At 38.1% G+C, this 19,833-nt stretch overlaps 2 long non-coding RNA genes across 2 annotated transcripts; both read left to right on the forward strand.

The window, feature by feature from the left end:
- The first annotated feature begins 12,111 nt into the window (after nt 1-12,111).
- On the forward strand, nt 12,112-14,901 carry LOC113055015 (uncharacterized). The gene is made up of 4 exons (XR_003277471.1): nt 12,112-12,244; nt 12,952-13,020; nt 13,374-13,457; nt 14,472-14,901. It is a non-coding gene; the product is annotated as an uncharacterized LOC113055015 (long non-coding RNA).
- A 1,766-nt stretch (nt 14,902-16,667) lies between these two features.
- Nucleotides 16,668-19,833, forward strand: LOC113055016 (uncharacterized). The gene is made up of 2 exons (XR_003277472.1): nt 16,668-17,129; nt 19,590-19,833. It is a non-coding gene; the product is annotated as an uncharacterized LOC113055016 (long non-coding RNA).

The raw sequence follows: 19,833 nt of genomic DNA on the forward strand, positions 1-19,833 counted from the left end.
ACCCATTTAATCTTTCTCTTTACTACTATAGAAAGTGAGTGAAAGTGAAAGTCATGACATTTGCCAAGTATGGTATCCCATAATATAAAATTATATAAAATTATTTTATATAAAATAATATACAAAATATAAAACATATATAAAAAGATATATATATATATATATATATATATATATATATATATATATATATATATATATATATATATATATATATATAAATTATTTGTGTTTGGGATGCTGTGAGCATGGAGACTGTAGTGTATACCGTAAGTTTGAAAGAGTTTAGCTTAAATGATTAATATGAATAAACAGTGCTCATAAAAGGCTGCTGGGGTAGTATTCTCAAGTGAAGCGAGTTGAGGCTTGGACCCGGAAGCAGCGCTTCTTACGTCATCACTTAACAACCAAGGGGCAAGGAACTCGACCGGAAGTTGAAGTCGGGTGGGGGCTGCCATCTTTTAGCAGAACTTCACTTGCGTTAGCATTCCCATTGACTCCCATTCATTTTGGCGTCACTTTGACAGCGAATAACTTTACATCTGAGGCGTTTAAAGACTCTGTTTGTCCATTATTTATTTCTAAAGATACACGACAATGTATAAAGGGCTCCATTACCTTCTATGTTACATTATGGCCCCGTATAAACAGTTTTTGTAAAAAATAGGCTAACGATTGCGTCATAACCACTCGGCTCTCTGTCGCATTACCGTACAGACAGGTGGAGAAGCTCGCAGGCAATTAACTTAATATGGCGTACTGGCGTTACATTTTAAAATACTATACAAAATAATTAATCAGAATACTTACTCCTGCTCACTCATGACAAAGAACTCCCCGCTCAAGCTCGCCGTCTCTGCAAGATTAACGATGGCAGTTTGCACACACAGCTACTTAGAAGATTTACATCTGTCAGACAGGTTGCTGACGTCGTCAAGCTTCGTTTGAGTCTGCGCGTCAGAAACGGAAGTGCTAAAAAATGCTAAAACTGGGCTTCATTTGTCTCAATTGAGTTCCAATGGGGTCGCTGTGTCCATTTCTTTTACTGTCTATGTTAACAACCGAATAGGAATGAATGAGAAATGCCGTAAGCTGTATCTCACCTGTCGCAAAAAGTCTGTGAGTTCTCTTATAAAACTTTTGTATTTTTTTTCGGTGTAAACTAAAAAAATTGTTCGATCTTAATATATTGTTTAGTGTAATACATGGATTGTATGAATCAAACCGATTTTTGATTCATTAAATTATAAGCAGTTTTCTCTGAAATGCCTCTCCTCAGCTGACATACATTCAAACAAAATGCCCTCTGGTCTCCTGACCGCCTCAACCTTCTCAGAGGAAGAAAGGTAAACATGCACTCTTACTTTTTATCCCAAGAGCTCCTGTATATCTAATTTCACATATATTAGGAATAAATATTTAATTTAATTCCTCAGAATTAAATGCAGCTAAATGACCAGACAAGTATACATGGTATGGCATGGTAAGATTCATATCAAAAATAAAAAATGATATATCTAACTTCTCATAGTCAGATAAATGGCTCATTTAATTCCTCATTATTAAATTAACCCAAACATCTAAAATAGTAAACACTTTCTGGTGTGGTAAGATACACATCAAAAAATGAATTATGAAATAAACGTGTGGCTTTGGCAGCGCGCGAGCCATTTGGTCACACAAACAATATCAGTCTCTTCTGAGATAAATAGCTGCAGCAGTGAGTTCACACTCAGAGGGGGAAGAAACCTCAGCGTGGCCTTCCGAGCCTCGAAAACGAGCTCTAGATCTAGGGAATGCCGGTGGAGATAGGAAAAACCATCTCCAACCCGTCCACCAGATCATCTGCAGTCCCCACTATCTTAGTCGCCGCTGTGCCTCAGCAGCAGCAGGACCAGAATCGCAAGATTAAAAGCCCGGACACACTCGGAGCGTGCCCCGCAAGAGCAGAGAAGCACAATCAGCCCCCTTATTTTTTCCAAGAGCCGACTGTGCGAGCTACGCTCTTCATTAATGTTGCTCGTTATAATATTAGGCATAATATGCTTGTACTATATAATTGCTTGTGTAACTGATGCTTGTGCAACTGATGTTCATCGACACCCTCTATGTCAATCTCCTCAGAGAAAGACAGACGGAACGTTGCGCCCTCTCCTTGGGGGGAAGGGCCGCAGCGCGGACTTCCGAAACCCCAAGAGCGGGCGCCGGATCTGGCTGTTGAGGAAGAAGATAGGGAAATACCCGTCTACATTCCTTCCACCAGATCCAGAAATGAAACCCGCAAGCACAGCCACCACTCTGCCTCGGCGAAAGCAGGACCGGCACTGCGAGAAACGCAAGTGAAGGCTCCCTCCTCAAAGACAGCCTTCTGAGAGTGAAGCAAAGCAGTAACAAACGCTTGCATCACGGGCGTCAACTCACTCGAGAGCTGATTCTGCTTGCTTTACTCTCAAGCAGACAGCACACAAACTGAGTGTGTCCCTACCCCAATATAATTTTCTTTCGTGGGCAGGGAAAACACACAGCCTAAACGCTGCCTGTTTTAGACCAAAAAGCCTTCTCTTGACAGAAGCTTTGATATAATGGAGTATATCAGTGGACAACCAACACTAAATAAGACTCACAAACAGATAGCGACTGACACACACATATCCGCACGTGCTTTTAAGCTTCCTGGTCTCTAACATCACCTGCCTATGACATAATAATGCGTTTTCCGATGCAGGTTGAGTTCCTGAAGAGGAACTTAAAATTTGAGAATAACTGATTTGCTACTGTAACGATATACAAATCTCCATATTCATCGGGAAGAAGGAGGCGGGAACCGGCGCACAATCAAAACATAATTTTAATATTAAAAAAAAAACACAATACAGCGCACCAGCCCCTCACGGACGACTGGTGCGCGCAAATAAAAAGCAAACACATAAAATAATGTCCCAGGCCTGGTCCTCTCTCGTCCTTCACTATAGTCGCTCCAGTTTTATATCCTTCCGTCTCCTACGTGGGACTCAAGACCGGCGGTGGGGCACAGGTGCAGCTCATCTCCAATTACTACACCTGGCCTCACGCCTCGTTCCCACGCCTCTCGGCCCCGCCACACTCGCCACATACCCACATCGCCCCTCGCAGGCCGGGGGGTACCCTCGAGACTGCGCTCTACACCCCCCCCCTCTTCCCTCCGGGGGGGGACCGCTCACGGGGACCTGCAGGAACCTGGGGGTAGGACAGACGAGGCGAGAGAAAAGGAGACGGAAGGAGGAGCGACAGGGACGAGAGAGGGGAGAGAGGAAAAAATAAAAATAAAAAAAATTCCGGTTCCCAGATGCACTGCTGCTCGGCCCTTCCACCAGCTGGGTGATCTCCTCCTTGGTGCCTGGCGGTGGCACTGGACGGCCCTCGGCGGACGGCACGACACTCCTCCGCCGCCCGATGGACGGCGACAGCTCCTCCGATTTTGGGCAGCGGCAGGAGTCCCCCGTTCCCTGCCCCTCAGGATTCCATCACAGAGGCGGCAGGCTCCGGCCCCCTGGCGAACGGCGCCGACTCCTCCGCTCCCTCACGGACGGCAGCCGCCCCTCCATATCGTGGGCGGCCGGCAGCGAGCTCGCCCGTCCCCGGCAACTCGCTCCAGCCCACCGCCTCAAGCGTCCATGGCGGCACATACTTCGCCAGCTCGAGGGCACCACGGATTCACCACAGCGGCGAGGGATCTTCAGCAGCGCGTCCCTCCTTCTCCCGGGTTTCGGCACCACTGTAACGATATACAAATCTCCTTATTCATCGGGAAGAAGGAGGCGGGAACCGGCGCACAATCAAAACATAATTTTAATATTCAAAATAAACACAATACAATGCACCAGTCCCTCGCGGACGACTGGTGCGCGCAAATAAAAAGCAAACACATAAAATAATGTCCCAGGCCTGGTCCTCTCTCGTCCTTCACTATAGTCGCTCCAGTTTTATATCCTATCGTCTCCTACGTGGGACTCAAGACCGGCAGTGGGGCGCAGGTGCAGCTCATCTCCAATCACTACACCTGGCCTCACTCCTCGTTCCCACGCCTCTCGGCCCCGCCCCACTCGCCACATCTACATGCAAAACTAGATTTAGGAAATGGGGGAAAAGTAACTTAACATATAGCAGACAACAATATTAGTGGTAAATATACATGAAAATGTGCGGTGAAAAACTGCTGTGAAAAAAAAAGGCCATGTTGCAGGTTAAACACCACTTCCGATTAAAGGGTACATAAATCACTCAAGATATGTATATCATTTTAAAAATGTCTCAAAAATGACCTATTTTTTAAGTTTTTGGTATTAATGTTTTTTTTTACGCAACTCGGTGATGACGTCATGTTGGGGAGAAGTCGAGGAAAGTTAGCCTCACTCTAGTATGATGCAGCATTCCAGGCAACCCGTAACCCGTGAAAGTGCACTGGAACGGCAATCAAATCCGTGACTTCCCACCTGTGAACTCGTGTCTCATACTAGATCGATGCACTCCGAGTTCCGAGGTCACACAGCACGCGAAACAACGATGACAGCCCATACGAATAATACTGCCTGCGGATGTAGTGTTTATGCAAGTAGTACACGTTGAAAAAACGATTTTAGGTCAATTCAACGTTGCAATAAAATAAATAATCTAGTTACAATTCCTTGCACTCAGAAAGTTTGGCGTAACTTGCCTGGAATGGTACAAAGTCGAAAGTAGTGGTATGAAATAGTGATTACGAGCTCAAAAACCTGCGTGGAACGCAGCATCAGAACTATAGCGACTGAGTGGGATGAGGAAGAGGTGCCGAGAGCAAACATGTATGATGGCCCGCAGCTGTTTAATTTCGATCGAGCCAGCCGTGAGAGGGCAAATGAGGAATTGCCAAGAACTGATGTCCGTCATAGCCTATGCATGGTCCGAGGAGATTAAGTGGAGAGTTGGTGAAGTGTCCTGGTGAGTTGCTATCATTTAGCATCGCAGCAATAGAGCTTGGAAAACTACGTCACTGCGAATTGCATTCTGGGTAGTCACGGCCGTTTTTGAGGACACGCTTATCAGTAAAAGTGAAAGTGACATGACATACAGATCAAGTGTAAGATTACATATAAAGAAAAACTCAACAAGGAAGCAAATGTGCGGTATTTAGAAAAAAATCAAGACAATCAACGAACTCAATCTGCATGAACACAAAGAGTGGTCGGATGATCTTAAAGAGCTGCCGCTCGTAACCAATGTCTTTTCTTACCTTGTTTGTAGTGTCAGAGCGTACACCTCTGATCAGTTTAAAAGTGATAAATCTCTCGAGTCTCACCTGCAATTTACAAATGGATGGGTGCAGAACCTACACATTTTCCACGTCAACGAGCGAGTTACACGGCCCCTTTACTTTTTAATATGCGTTATTGTAAGCTGTACAAATTAACCTCAGTGTGTTCTGATGCACAAATAAAGAGATACAGAATTGATCAATTTTGCCGTTTATTACTGTAACAGGTGGTATGCAATATGCATAACACTGATAATGCTGGAGATGTGGTTCATGCATAGGTAACATTTCATGTAACGTTAAGTCTGTCAAAACGATTAATCACATCCAAAAAAAAGTTGTTTATATAACGTACATTTCTGTTTATTTATATATATATATATATAAATGCACATACATACGTGTGTATATATCAGACCAAAGGGACAATCCTTCTTTTCCTTCTTACTGCTGCTAACCAAGCTATGTGACGCCGCTTTGTTAACTCGGAGACCTGAGATCAAGGTGCGGTTTTCCAGCGGGAAAGCTGAAAAGTCGCACTCCATTCAAATTATTTTTCCATGCCGGTCATGAGTACGAGTATGGCAGTTAATTACACAATGTGACGCCGCTTTGTTAACTCGGAGACCTGAGATCAAGGTGTGGTTTTCCAGCGGGAAAGCTGAAAAGTCGCACTCCATTCAAATTGTTTTTCCATGCCGGTCATGAGTACGAGTATGGCAGTTAATTACACAACAAAGTTTTACCATTGTAACTTATTTTTTAGCTGTAGAGAGCAAACAAAACAGCCTATTATCAATACAATACAATACATACAGCAGCGTCCGTGTCCTAAAGTCCCAGAATGCATTGCGTTGCTGACGTCATGTTCCCAGACTCTATGAGCACTGGAGCTAGTGTACGAGCAGCAGTGCACAATAACGACACACACACACACTATATATATATATATATATATATATATATATATAATTTTATTTATTTATTTTTTACTGTCATTGAATAGCACCGAGTGTAAAATCAATGTTTTCTGCAGTGATCATGACGTTAGTTCAGAGAAGTACCGGTAACCAGGGGCGATTCTTAGATTTTGATTTTAGGGGGGCTCAGCCCCCAATAAGGGTATGATTAAAAAATATTATTTTACTATTAGGGTAGGGTTGTATACTACTAACCTTATTGCAATCCACTATTCCATTGTATTCCCTGTATTTCATATATGGGAGTAGGAGTACTGACTGAGCAATATATAACACTGTAAAAAAAAAACTAATACAGTTTTTTACATGTGACCAGTCACTGGAAAATTTTGAATTGGGAATGTAGATTTTATTTTTTTATTTTTATTTTTATTTTTTACAATAAAGACTTCCTGATTCAGTATTATGACATTCATGTTTATCCTTTGATGATACCACTGCTTTTTCTTATGAAATGTACGTGGAAATTGGCAGAAAATTAAAACAACATAAGGGTTCAATGACTGCAATGAATCTTGGGAACACAGTGGTATTGTCTGTGTGTGTGTGAGGCTGTCTGTTCTATTCTCACCTGACTGTTGCTCATTTGCAGACCTACTCCCGCACAACAAAAAAAATGTTGTATATCCATCTACAATGAAATATAAATTATTATATTTTATTTTTATTATTATTATTATTATTATTAATTTTTAGCTTTTTAGCCTTTATAATCAACAATACGGTTGGTTATACATCAAGTCAGCCCCTGAACATTTATTTCATTTCAAATCATTTAACTAACCAGCTAATATTCATTAAGAATATAGACAAAACATGTAATGTAATTGTCTATTGGCAATATGTTTAATCTGTTCTATATTTATTTATATTTATTAAAAATAACATCATTATCAATTTGCCACTTCTATAAATCAATTACTTAAAAAAAAAAAAAAATCACAGATCCCTTTAGCCTACTCTTACTCTAATATATGTATCATGATACACTAATGATTAATTATTACTTAATACAAAATTATGTTTAATAATAGAAAACAAAATAACTCCACATGATGTTTCTCTCTCTGTGCCATTTAGTACTTTCAGACAATGATGTGTGTCATTAATAATTTATTTTGCATGGCTGCATAATGTAATGCCGAAATACACAATAATATGTTTTCAATTTCAAAAAGTAAATTAAAATAAATCATGATCGTTTTCTAAAGTATGTTTTCATGGGTGTTAATCGCTTCATTTTTGTTGGAAGAAAAAAAAAATCTGTCACACATCTGTGATAATGGCTGAAAGTGAACGCAGCGAAGACGTAGCTACTGGTATTGGATGCGAGAACACACACACCACACGCACACACGCACGCACACACACACGCGCACACGCACACGCACACACACACACACATATGAGGTGTATCTTGTGCAAGTTCTGCTACTCACTAAGCAAACTGAGAGGAGAACTAACGTGTATACGCTCGCCAGCCGTCTGGGCAAAATCCCATAGTATTCAGGCGTCAGACGTAAGATATGAGACGTCAGACGTCACGGTCACGTGTTGGAGCTGCGCTCAAACTGCGCGGCGGCGTGGCGGCGGCGTAGCAAAGAAAGGATTTTTTTTACTTTGCGTCTGGATAACGTACGCGTTGATAAGCGTCTGGATAAGCGTCTGGATAACGTACGTGTGCATAAGCGTCTGGATAACGTACGCGTGCATAAGCGTCTGGATAACGTACGCGTGGATAAGCGTCTGGATAACGTACGCATGGATGACGTACGTGTGAATAAGTACATTAATAATAATTTGGCTTTGTCCTATTTTGCCCTAAGGAAGGCTTTAAGGTAATGATAACAGCACCTAAAGTACACATCTGTCTCCTCAGTGGAATAGTCTGGGTCCAGGATATGCAGGTGCATATGAGCCCTGGCAGTTTTGGGACATAGCTGGGGGAGAACTTCTAATTAAAACAAGGGAACGAATAGAGAGCCCTTCATGGGCCCGGCCTTTGTCCAACAGCTTGTGTGAATTCTTTGCCCAAGTCGACTGGATACAGTGACTTTTTTTCTCTCTCTCTTCCCTATTACACATCTATTAAAATAGTTCACTTTTGATTTTTAATAGAAAAGTTGTCATTTCTATTTGTTTCTTTAAGTTAATTTTGAAATATGTTTGGAAAATTTTGGGTTTGGTAAATTCAAGTTTTTGATTTTTAAAGGAACGAGCAAGCTGCAGCTCGTTCAGACAGTAAGTTGAGCATGTTTGATCAATTTAGCCTTCTCAAACCAACAAGACTTACCTAAAATAAACAGACATAATAGGCCTACACTTCATGCATTTCACAGTATTACTTTAAACATTTAACTTAGGTAAATGAGCACTGTTAGGCGCATATTTGTGCGGAGAGTGAGCGCTTTGCAGGACATGGAGGAGCCAGCTTGCATTTTTTTTTTTTTTTATGACAGTAAAAATTTAAAAATGCGCCGTCATTTTTGCTCATAAAGGTAAGAGTATGCATCATTCGGAACTCCAAAAGGTCTACTTGTACATGTGTGCACTCACAATATCAACAAAACCTTATGCTTTTGTAAAATAAGGAAAACAAACAGGATGCGATTTCTGTCTTCTTGGTCTTTATAGCAGGAACGCTTCTCCAACATGATAAATATATCTATAGAATGCTTTTTATGTTTTAAATTATTATTTTAAAACGAAATAATTCAAATCGAAAACAAAAACTGTTATATTGTGAAGTAAAAAAAAAGTCTATGGCATCCATCTTTCTTTTAACTTTTTTTTTAACTAACTCTGATCGATTCATGAGACATTCGTTTGCATTAAACTGTTCTGGGCCGGGTTTCCCGTTAACGATTGATCTTAGCGCTTAAGAGCGTTTTCTACGAGTAATTTTACGATCGTTCGTTATTGTTTCACGTGAATTTCCCAACTATGCACGTAAAGCAATCGCAAGTAGCCGTGCTTTAAGTGCTACTTAGGAGTCGCTGTCCGTTTGTCAAGTGCTGAAATCTCACTTTAGAATGGCTCGTAACAGTAGTACACGATTGCTTATTGATGTTAAACTAATGCTGCGTTCCAGACAGACAACTTGGATATAATAATTTTAATTAATTCTAATATCTACAGTACAATATTATATTATATATATAATGTTCTTTATATACAGTATAGAGAGAGAGAGACGTTATTGGTTTTCTGAACTTCAGCAAGTCGTTGACATACCCCCCCACCCAGTCTTTGAAGCATTTCCCACATTATTTATTTTATTCGTTTCTTTTAATTATTATTTTCAGTCATTTAATTTAGATGTGTATTTCAATTTTTTAGATGTGTATTTCTTTTAATTAAATCATTTATAAATGTATAAAAAAAAATAAAGAAAACGAGTCATAATGTGTACAATAAAGCACAATCAAATCCTTATAATGATCATTTTTAATGAGCCGAAAAGAACACACGTCACACCGCTGTTTATCAATTTGCACTGGGTACCAATAGCTGCTGGCATGAAATTCAAGGCATTGATGTTTGCTTACAAAACTACCACTGGCTCTGCACCCATTTACCTAAGTTTGTTACTTCAGATTTATATGCCCTCTAGAAGCTTGTGTTCTGCAAGTGAACGTTGCTTGATTGTTCATCCCAAAGAAGCACAAAGTCACTTTTACGGACTTTTAAATTAAATGTTCCCTTCTGGTGGGATGAACTCCCCAACTCAATCCGAGCAGCTGAGTCCTTAGCCATCTTCAAGAATCGGCTTAAAATCCATCTCTTTCATCTTATATCTTTTCATGTATTATGCAATTATATCTGTATGTATGTATAAAGATATAAAGACCTCTAACACTACCTCTAACACTTCTTTTTATTTATTATATTAGTTAAAATCCCATGCTACGTGTACTGTGTTAACCTAACTGAGACTTATTATAGCACTTATATATCATTGCTCTTTTGTTGTTTTTGATTGCTTCCACTGTCCTCGTTTGTAAGTCGCTTTGGATGAAAGCGTCTGCTAAATGAATAAATGTAAAGGTAAATATAATCACATTTCGCTTGAATCAAGTTAAAGGTGTAAACTGCCGACTGTCCTGCATGTGACCGCATAAATCTGTCTTCTTACGATGCACTTAGGGCTTAACGATTAGGCTACTCCAGAGCACCCGTAGATCTACAATGATTTTCAAGTGCTACTTAAATTACGATGCTTTTGGGAAACAGACTGTGATATTAAGATCAGTATGATCGTTTTTACGAACTTCTTAGGCAAATGTATGATGCTACCTTAAATGTTCTTTAGGCTTTTGGGAAACTCAGCCCTGATTTTTTCAACATTCATTAAAATAGTAATATTTATTTCGTGCTGAAAATATTGAAGAGGAAAATATAATTGATTCATGTGCAGTTACTGAACGAATTATCTCACTAAATGAATCATAAAAAGCGTAAAAAAAAAGACGTTTATTGTTTGTACATAGAAGTTTTTTGCATATATGTCCGGAACTGACTTGCTATGACAGACTCCCTGTGATGTGTGATCATAAGGCTTCAGTAGACATCAACACAAAAGAAGGCTACTATATAGTACCGACTTATTTTAATAGATATAATAATTGAAAATGAAAATGTGTCAAAACAGTTTCAAAAATGTTCAAATAGGCATATATAAACGTATTAATTAATTATCAATATATAGGCTATTAATTTGAACATGTAGAGTAGACTACAAGAAACTTCTGTTGTAATAAGCAGCTTTAAGACATAAAAAAAAACCTTAACTGTAAAATAATAATCATCTGCTGATCATACAATTATTTCGTTTTCAGAAATGAGGTCTAATGTATAGTGATCGTTTTTTCTTTAGAGACGTGTTGTATGAACTATTACCAGTAAGTTCATATGTGCTCAGATTAAAATTAGCCTATATTACTATTGTATTATTTTATTTAAGCTGTAACTGTGAATACATTTGGACACTCCATGTTAGTCACTGATTAGACTTACATGATTTAAAATGGATTTTTAGGTGATATTGCTTGAAAAGTGATTTATAATGAGCGCAAAAAAAAAAAAAAAAATATGTAATGCAGTTTATTTTATTATCACGTGCTGACATAACCTGAGACTAAAAGCTGTGATATACATTTTGTCCACTAGAGAGAGCCAAATTATATGGACAAGGCCTATTTGAAAGTGAAAGTCCTGACATTTACCAAGTAACCCATCCTTGGAGCTGGTGCTCTGCATTTAACCCATCCAAGTGCACACACACAGCAGTGAGAAGTGAACACACACCCGGAGCAGTGGGCAGCTACAGATCCAGCGCTGGGGAGCAACTGGGGGTTCAGTGCCAGGGTATTGAGTTCAGTCCATGGGTATTGAGGGTGGAAGAGAGCGCTGTTCATTCACTCACTCCCACCTACAACTCCTGCCAGCACCGAGACTTGAACCGGATACCTTCTTGTAAGTAGTCCAAGTCTCTAACAATTAGGCCACAAACTTGTGCGAACTTCTATGTCAAAATCAAATTCTCCAGTCAAAAACCCTTACATGATCTATCAATATCAAACTTTGGCCTCAGATGACAAAACCTACAGTACAAATACACACACTACAATAGTTTAGCTTCCTTAAATATAATAAGTTATCTTTACTTAGTTGTTATACTTACTAGGTTTTATTAAGTTACAAAATTTGCTAATTTTAAGGCAAATAAAACAACATGCTGCAATGAGTAATTCTTTCTTAAAATATTCAAGTAGCTACAACAAAACCGATTACATTAATTCACCAGTGAGAGGCAGCAGTGCGCTAATGTGCAACAGGAACAAAACAACAGAAGAAGAAATAAGGACGGTGCGCATGCGCAGCAAGCAAAGTTTTGAAGCTGCGCCGAATTTGCTGAAACTGAGAAGTAAAAAGACTGTTTACATTTCACCTCTGGACAAAGAATGATTGATTACTTCTACACAATAATAATAAGGTAAGTAAAAAAAAAAATAGTGTGTGGTTGTATCTTTCTGTGTGCTGCTAATTTGAACTGACTAACATTAGCTCCTTGTCAGCACCAGTGTCAGCTAACGTAACAGGTAACGATCTTTGCTATTCTGCTATTAGAACAAAAACTATAGAAATACACAACTTGTGGCACATTTGGGTAAATGTAAAAACTTTTAAAGACTTTTTTTTATTTCATTTCTCAAATTGAAAAATGTTTTACTAGTTAAAAATTAAAGCATGTAAATTCTGAGGAACAATTCAAGAACATGCAAGAATATGTGCCATTTATTAATTGTTAACAGTAATCTTTTGCAAAATTTCCTCTATAATTTTATAACACTGTGAGGCTTTGGCCACTTTGTAGGTTAAAGTCATTTTTCAGTTTACAAATGTATTTTCATCATTTTAATGCAATCATAGTCATTACGTGATCAGACATAAGGTTTAAACTGAATGAGCTAGTTGTTTTGCAGTAATTATTTATTTGCTGTTTTAAAAACACCGAGTACTGTAACAGAAGAAATGCTGCTTTTGAATTGGTTTTATTACTGATGCCTCAAATAGAGATGTATAGAAAATGTATTTCTATTGTAAAAAATGCAAATATCAAGAAATGAATGTGTTCTTGTTCTACAATTCACAACATTAGTGGAACTTGATTTTATATGAAGAATTATTTTTCATATTTAGGAAAAAAGCTTGTGTCAGCTGTCTTCTCTGAGCAGCGGTCTTGTGATCACCGGTCTCAGTATAATAAAGGTGAGATATTTCAACAGCAGTAGAGCAGTTTTTGACTCAATCATGTGCTATGCTTTATTTGCAATTTCAAATAATTTATTGCAGTTCAAGAATACCTGTAACCGTATTTCCGTATTTGTAACTGTGTTTCTTTTCACATATCTAAGAGTATACTTCACATCCTAGAACCCATAAAATGTATGATGCTACCTTAAATGTTTAATAGTTTTATTATATTTATTAATAATATTTAAAATAAACAGCGCTTATTGACTTCAATGACTTCTTTATTGACACTTTGAAAAACATGTTTCTATTGTAATTTTTACATTTCTTAAACTTAGTTTTTCTTTTTAAACTAATTAAAAATGCAGATTTGACAGAACTACACACCCATCTGATGCCTACCTGTTTTAATTCATGATCCCCCCGGATACTTCTACAACTAACCCGCCTTGGTAAGTTCCCATAGTTAGTGACACCATTTTAGAAAACATGCCTGTGTATTTGCTGGTATATTACTGAGATACATTTATAAATATTAATGTTGATTACATACCTAGTTCAATCAAAAATGAAAAATGTGCCATTTAATCTCCCTCCTGTCAATCTATTCCATAAAAAACTGTGCATCTTCATGACACGAATGAAGATATTTATCCCAAATCTCTGACACCCAAGAAACCATCAAATCAATCCATATGAATGGAGCCAATTAATCTACTTTTTGGGCCAAACTGTTCAATGAATTGTAAGGAGCAATTTCAGTTATATTTCCACTTGAACTCTGTTAGGCATGGTCTGATGAACTGTTCTTGATCCAGAACTCTTATCTGAACACACTGAACGTGCTGTAGAAAGCCTAGATGGTAGTCACTGCTCAGGGTTGGTCGTTTGTTTTTGCCTAGCCACCAGTTTCTCTGCAGCTGGGCAACATGCTATTTGAGTTAAGTAAACTAGGTAATATTAAAATCAAAAGTAATATTTAATCTTTCGTAACGTGGGTGCTATTTACATCAGGTTCGATATCTTAACTATTGCATTACTAAGGCAACGACTGACACATTTATGTTGCATTCAAAAGAGCTCTGTTGACAGCCCAACAGTGAAAAATTAAACCATATCCATATTAGCACAGAATGGAATGGTTAAGCATTGAGAATTAAGAATGGTTTGGCCTGACATTGGAAAAGAGGCTCAAATCTTCGAAAGAGACATAATTGCTATATGATCACGTGTCTAAAATTTTGGGTAAATAGACATTCAGTTAAAGGACAGAAATTTATTTAACTGAAAATGTCTTTATTTGTGTTCTGAAAATAACTAAAAGTCATGGGTGAGTAAATGATGATGTGAATATAAATTTTGGGTGAACTAACCCAATGTTATGGCAGTGTAGGCAAGACAGAAAACACTGAAAACTGATCATCCACATTTCCATGCTAATATTGTTTTTATTTGGTTTTATACAGGTGTCTGATGCTGATGCAGTCTGGGCACTAGTATCTGTTGGCTTGCTGACTATCACTGACGATGAAGTACTTCTCCAAATCTTGACCCAGTGTCTTCTGCCATCATTGTTCAGGGTAGTACTGCAAAGAATAGTCTCCAGGGTCTGCCTCCAACATTTGCTTCCCGACCACCATGTGCTACGTTTGCATCACTGCTACATGTGGGTTACCCTGATACTGTGAAGAACACCTACAATATGATGCTTGACTTGGGACAGAAAAAAAAACATTGGCAACTTGTGTGGCCAACTCATTGCCGTATTTAAAATCATTGTACTGCTACCTCCATTGTTTAACATAACTAAAAGCAGATTGTTTTTGCTTTGTTTCAAAATTTTTGTAATACGAGTTAAAACTACATTGAAAAAAATATATCATCTTTAACTTTGAACTGTCACTACATTTGATTTAGGGTAATGTGTGTGAAGAATAGAACATTAAAGGCAATTGGTCAACTAGATTTCTGTTCAAGTAAATACAACTTAGAAATTCCAAGTTGCAGGAAATGTTTCTTGATTTAGCTAAATTTAAATTAGTTGTTTGAAATACGTACATAGTATAATGTACTTAATTTAGTTGTTGAAAATAGTAATTCTGAGTTACAAGTTTACAACACTTATAAATAAACCTTTGTTAGTACAAATTACTATTCTTATTTCACTTGTTTTTTTCAAGGCAATCGGTTTGCATGCTTTTTTTTAAATAAGGTTTACTCATTATAATTTACAGTGCAGACAACCTCCCTGCTCAGTGCACACTAGTGAGATAAAATCAAAACACTGTAATTGTAATAAAGTACTGTTACTATACTGCACTACACTGTGTGATTCTTTCAGCTCTCTCTCCAGTGCTAGGATGCATTTTTAAAGCAGTCACCTGTGCTCCTGTTCATAATTTCCTGAGATGCTACTGAATGCTTGCTTATGGATAATTGTGTGTTATTTGAGTTCACACTGTGACAATAGAGTTAACTATTTGATGTGTTTGTGTTTTATGAATGAGACTTTGGAGAATGTATATATGAATTTTATAATTTATATTTTATAATTTTATAATTTCTAAACTACAAAATTATTAAAACATTACATGATTGAAGTGTTTACTCCTGGCCCATGGTCCATTGTTAATTTCAAATTTGGCCTTTGGATTTAACTATTAATGCATTAAGCCATTTTTCAATTTATGTTTTCTGGTGGACAAAACACTTAAACCTATACAAATGTTGTTTTTTTGGTTTATACTGTCCTTATCTTGGTGCCATTAGTTATATATGATGCTTACAAGAAAGCTGTGAATTGGTTGTTCCTGGTTGTTGTTTTACATGTGCACTTCTAAATAACATTGTAAGTTCATTGATTAGATATACTGCAGTGTAAATTAAATTTTACTCATATTTTCGTCAGCATTATGAAGATTATGAAATATTTGGGGATTTGGAGGAGCTAATTGTTATAACATGCAAGTTTTTCTTTCTTTTTGCTCCGAACAAAAAAACAAACAAACACTTAACTACAGCACTTAAGACATTTGACAAAATCACACACACAAATGGAAAAAAAAAAGATATTAAAAATGACAAGGCGCTTGACGTCACGTAGCTTCTCACGCGAGAAGGGGGGCGACGAAAGTGTCGCGCTTCTTATCACACGTCTTTGGTCACGGCAAGGTACGTGACGATTGACACGATGATTGCTTAGTTTGCAAATCAAATGCATAAACCACACCCCATATCAATTCGCGTCTTCCGCGCCGCGCTTAACGCCCCATTCGCGCCGCGAGACCTCCAGACGCGCGTAAACGCGCCTTTGCATTGACTTAACATTGAAATCATTCGCGCCAGACGCTCTATTCGCGTTTGGTGTGAACACAGCATTATACGCAGCTAAAACGCTGGTGTGGACGGAGATATTCGTTTTAATTCTCCGTTTCTAAACGAAAACGCAGTAGTGTGGACGGGGCCTTAATTTGTGTGTCTGTGCTGGAGACCAGACCAGATTAGACCAGAGACAAAGCTTAAAAAAGTCAGAAACAACTAGAAAACTGGGTGCTTTATTGTGGAAAAGATATAAGAAATGAAATGTTTATCACATCATCTGTGAACGGTTAATAATTCTAGGAGGAAGAGTACAAGTAGAAACAGCCATAGGTAGATGGACAGGCAACAGGCTCTTACTCCATCCTCTGCAAACGGAACATGTAAATTATGTAAATTGTTGTGTGCCAATGCTTTGCCTAGGTAAATCACACACCTCTACTTTGGTGAAGGTCTATTCTTGACTGTGTTTGTGATGGAAATGTTTTTCAGTTCAGTTCCATGCATTTTTTTTTCTGAATTGCAGTACTTACACCTGAATTACACCTTTGTTTAAACTGAGCTAACTTTAATTTGACTCTGTACTGCAAAAGCAGTGACCCACTGAAGGTGGTGACTGGGAACTGACACCTTTTTCATCACACGAATTAAACTAACAGGTTTCTTCTGTCTTTTTGTTTGTAGGTGCTTCTTGGGCATCAACCCAGAGACGGGCACAAAATCTAAGAGGCAGAGAGGTCACATGAACCAGCAAGTCTGCACTCTTATCAGGAAGCTCATTGACTTCGAATGGATGTCAATCTAATGTAAGCTGTGTTCCAATTTAAGAACGGACTAATGAAACACAGTATCTGTGTTAAAGGAACATGCTGACTTTTTGTGACAAGTCTATACATACCCTTCTCATCTCCGTGCTTGCCGTAAGTCTGTCTGAGGCACCCACCGCTAGCCTAGCTTAGCACAAAGACTGGAGGTAAACGGCTCCAGCTAGCATACTGCTCCCAATAAGTGACAAAATAACGCCAACATTTTCCTATTTACATGTTGTGATTTGTATATTGTGTGATTTTCTCACAGCACCTGAGAAGCCCTGTGGTGAGGAGCAGAGAGTTTGCTCAGAATTGGAGTAAATCACTCCAAAGAAGTAGCAGTGCTTCGCCTTCTGAGAATATAGTTCCCAGTATGTATACAGTTAGAAGATGGTTGTGTCTCATATGACCTTGTTATTTGTACACACTGTGACTATACAAATCACAACATGTAAATAGGAAAATGTTGGCGTTATTTTGTCACTTATTGAGAGCAGTATGCTAGCTGGAGCTGTTTACCTCCAGTCTTTGTGCTAAGCTAGGCTAGCGGTGGGTGCGTCAAACAGAGGCACTCAAGGAGATGAGAAGGGTATGTATGGACTTATCTAACTCTGGGGGATACGGTGAATAAGCTAAAGTCCCAAAAAGTCGGCGTGTTCCTTTAAGCTAGATGTAGTTATGCAGTAAGAAGTTTACTGAAGCTATTAAAGGGTTAGTTCACCCAAAATTGAAAAATCTGTCATTAATTACATCCCCTCACGATGTTCCAAACACAAGAATTTTGTTCTACACAAATTAAGAAAATTTTAAGCAATATGAGAGCTTTCTGATCCCACCTATAGACTACTATGTTATAACCATTTTCAAGTCCGAGAAAGGTAGTAAAACCATCGTTAAAATAGTCCATGTGACTACAGTGGTTCAACCTCAATGTTATGATGCGACGAGAATACTTTTTGTGCCCAATGCAATCACATGCATGATCGAGAACACATCACGTGAACAGCATCGGATACTGGCACAGAAAGGAAAAATGTTGAATAAAGTCGGTATTCTATTTTGTTTTGTTTTGTTTCTGCGCAGTAAAAGTATTCTCGTCGCTTCATAACATTAAGGTTGAACCACTGTATACATATGGACTATTTTAACAATCTTTCCGGGCCTTGAAAGTAAAATAATTGCTGTCCATGGAGGATACAGAAAGCTCTCGGATTTCTTAAAATATCTTAATTTGTGTTCCAAAGATTTTTGGGGTGAACTATCCCTTTAATGTGTTCTATAGTGTCTCCTGATTCAATGTAGAGTTTAGACAGACTGCAAAATAAATGTGTAAAATTAATTGTTTTTACGTTTATTTGATTTTAACATGCCTTGACGTCTAAAAAACGTGAAATTTACAGTACTTTACAATAGTTTTAAGTGTAAATTTACATTACTTGCTACTGTGTTGAATTACTATGCAATTTAGCATGCAATTTTTGCTTAAAGGGTTAGTTCACCCAAAAATGAAAATTCTGTCAGTAATTACTCACCCTCATGTTGTTCCAACCCCGTAAGACCTTCTCTCATCTTCGGAACACAAATTAAAATATTTTTGATTAAATCTGAGAGCTGTCTCACTCCTCCATAGGCTTCTAAGGGATTGAAACTTGCTGGCCCAGAAAATGTATTAAAAACATCATTAATATAGTCCAAGTGACTACAGTGGCTCAATCTTACGTTTACCAAGCAACGAGAATACTTTTTGTGCGCAAAACCCCCCCAAAAATAATGACTTTATTCCACTATTCATTTCCTTCTCTCTGGGCCTCGGGTGAATTCATGTAGTATAACAGCGTAGCGCTTCTGTGTTATACGTCACATGCATCACACACATGACCAGCGTCGGCCAATAGTGAGCCTACGTGTGACGTATAACACAGAAGCGCTACGCTGTTTTACTACATGAAAAAACTCAAGGCCCACAGAGAAGGAAATGAATTGTGGAATAAAGTTTTTTTTTTTTTTTTTTTTTTCACACAAAGTATTCTCGTCGCTTTATAAACTTAAGATTGAGCTACTGGAGTCACTTGGACTATATTAAAGATGTCTTTAATACATTTTTCTGGGCCAGCAAGTTTCAAACCCTTAGAAGCCGATGGAGGAGTGATCCAGCTCTCAGATTTCATCAAAAATATCTTAATTTGTGCTCTGTAATTACTGACAGAATTTTCATTTTTGGGTGAACTAACCTTTGAAAAATAATAGGACTGGGTAAAAGTAACAGGAGTGATTAGAGTCCTGGTTTGTTGATTTAATATTAATTGAGAGTACTATTCACATTTTTTTTAATAGTTGAAATTACTTAAATTGTAGACATTTTAGGATTAGTGTTACAATGCGAGCACCATACTTACAGGGAGTCAGTCCACCACAGAGTAACTTAAACTTTTTGTCTTTCTTATCTTTTGTATATAGTGGATAGAACCCACACTATGCAGGTGCCAGCTGCGAGGGAAGGAGCGAGATACCTGCGACCCTCTCTATTCCCACCTTTTTGTCTTTTCTTACATCTCTCTCCCTCACTCTCTCTTCTCTGTCTCCTTCTTTCTCTTTTGACACACATTCCTGTTACCCAGTGTCAATCCCTGTTGCCCAGTGTTTTATTCATGTAATTAAATTGTATTTTACTTCTAAAAAATAAAAGTTATGTCACTGTTTT

Source organism: Carassius auratus, chromosome 36, assembly GCF_003368295.1.
Source record: "Carassius auratus strain Wakin chromosome 36, ASM336829v1, whole genome shotgun sequence".
In the NCBI taxonomy this organism is placed as follows: Eukaryota; Metazoa; Chordata; class Actinopteri; order Cypriniformes; family Cyprinidae; genus Carassius; species Carassius auratus.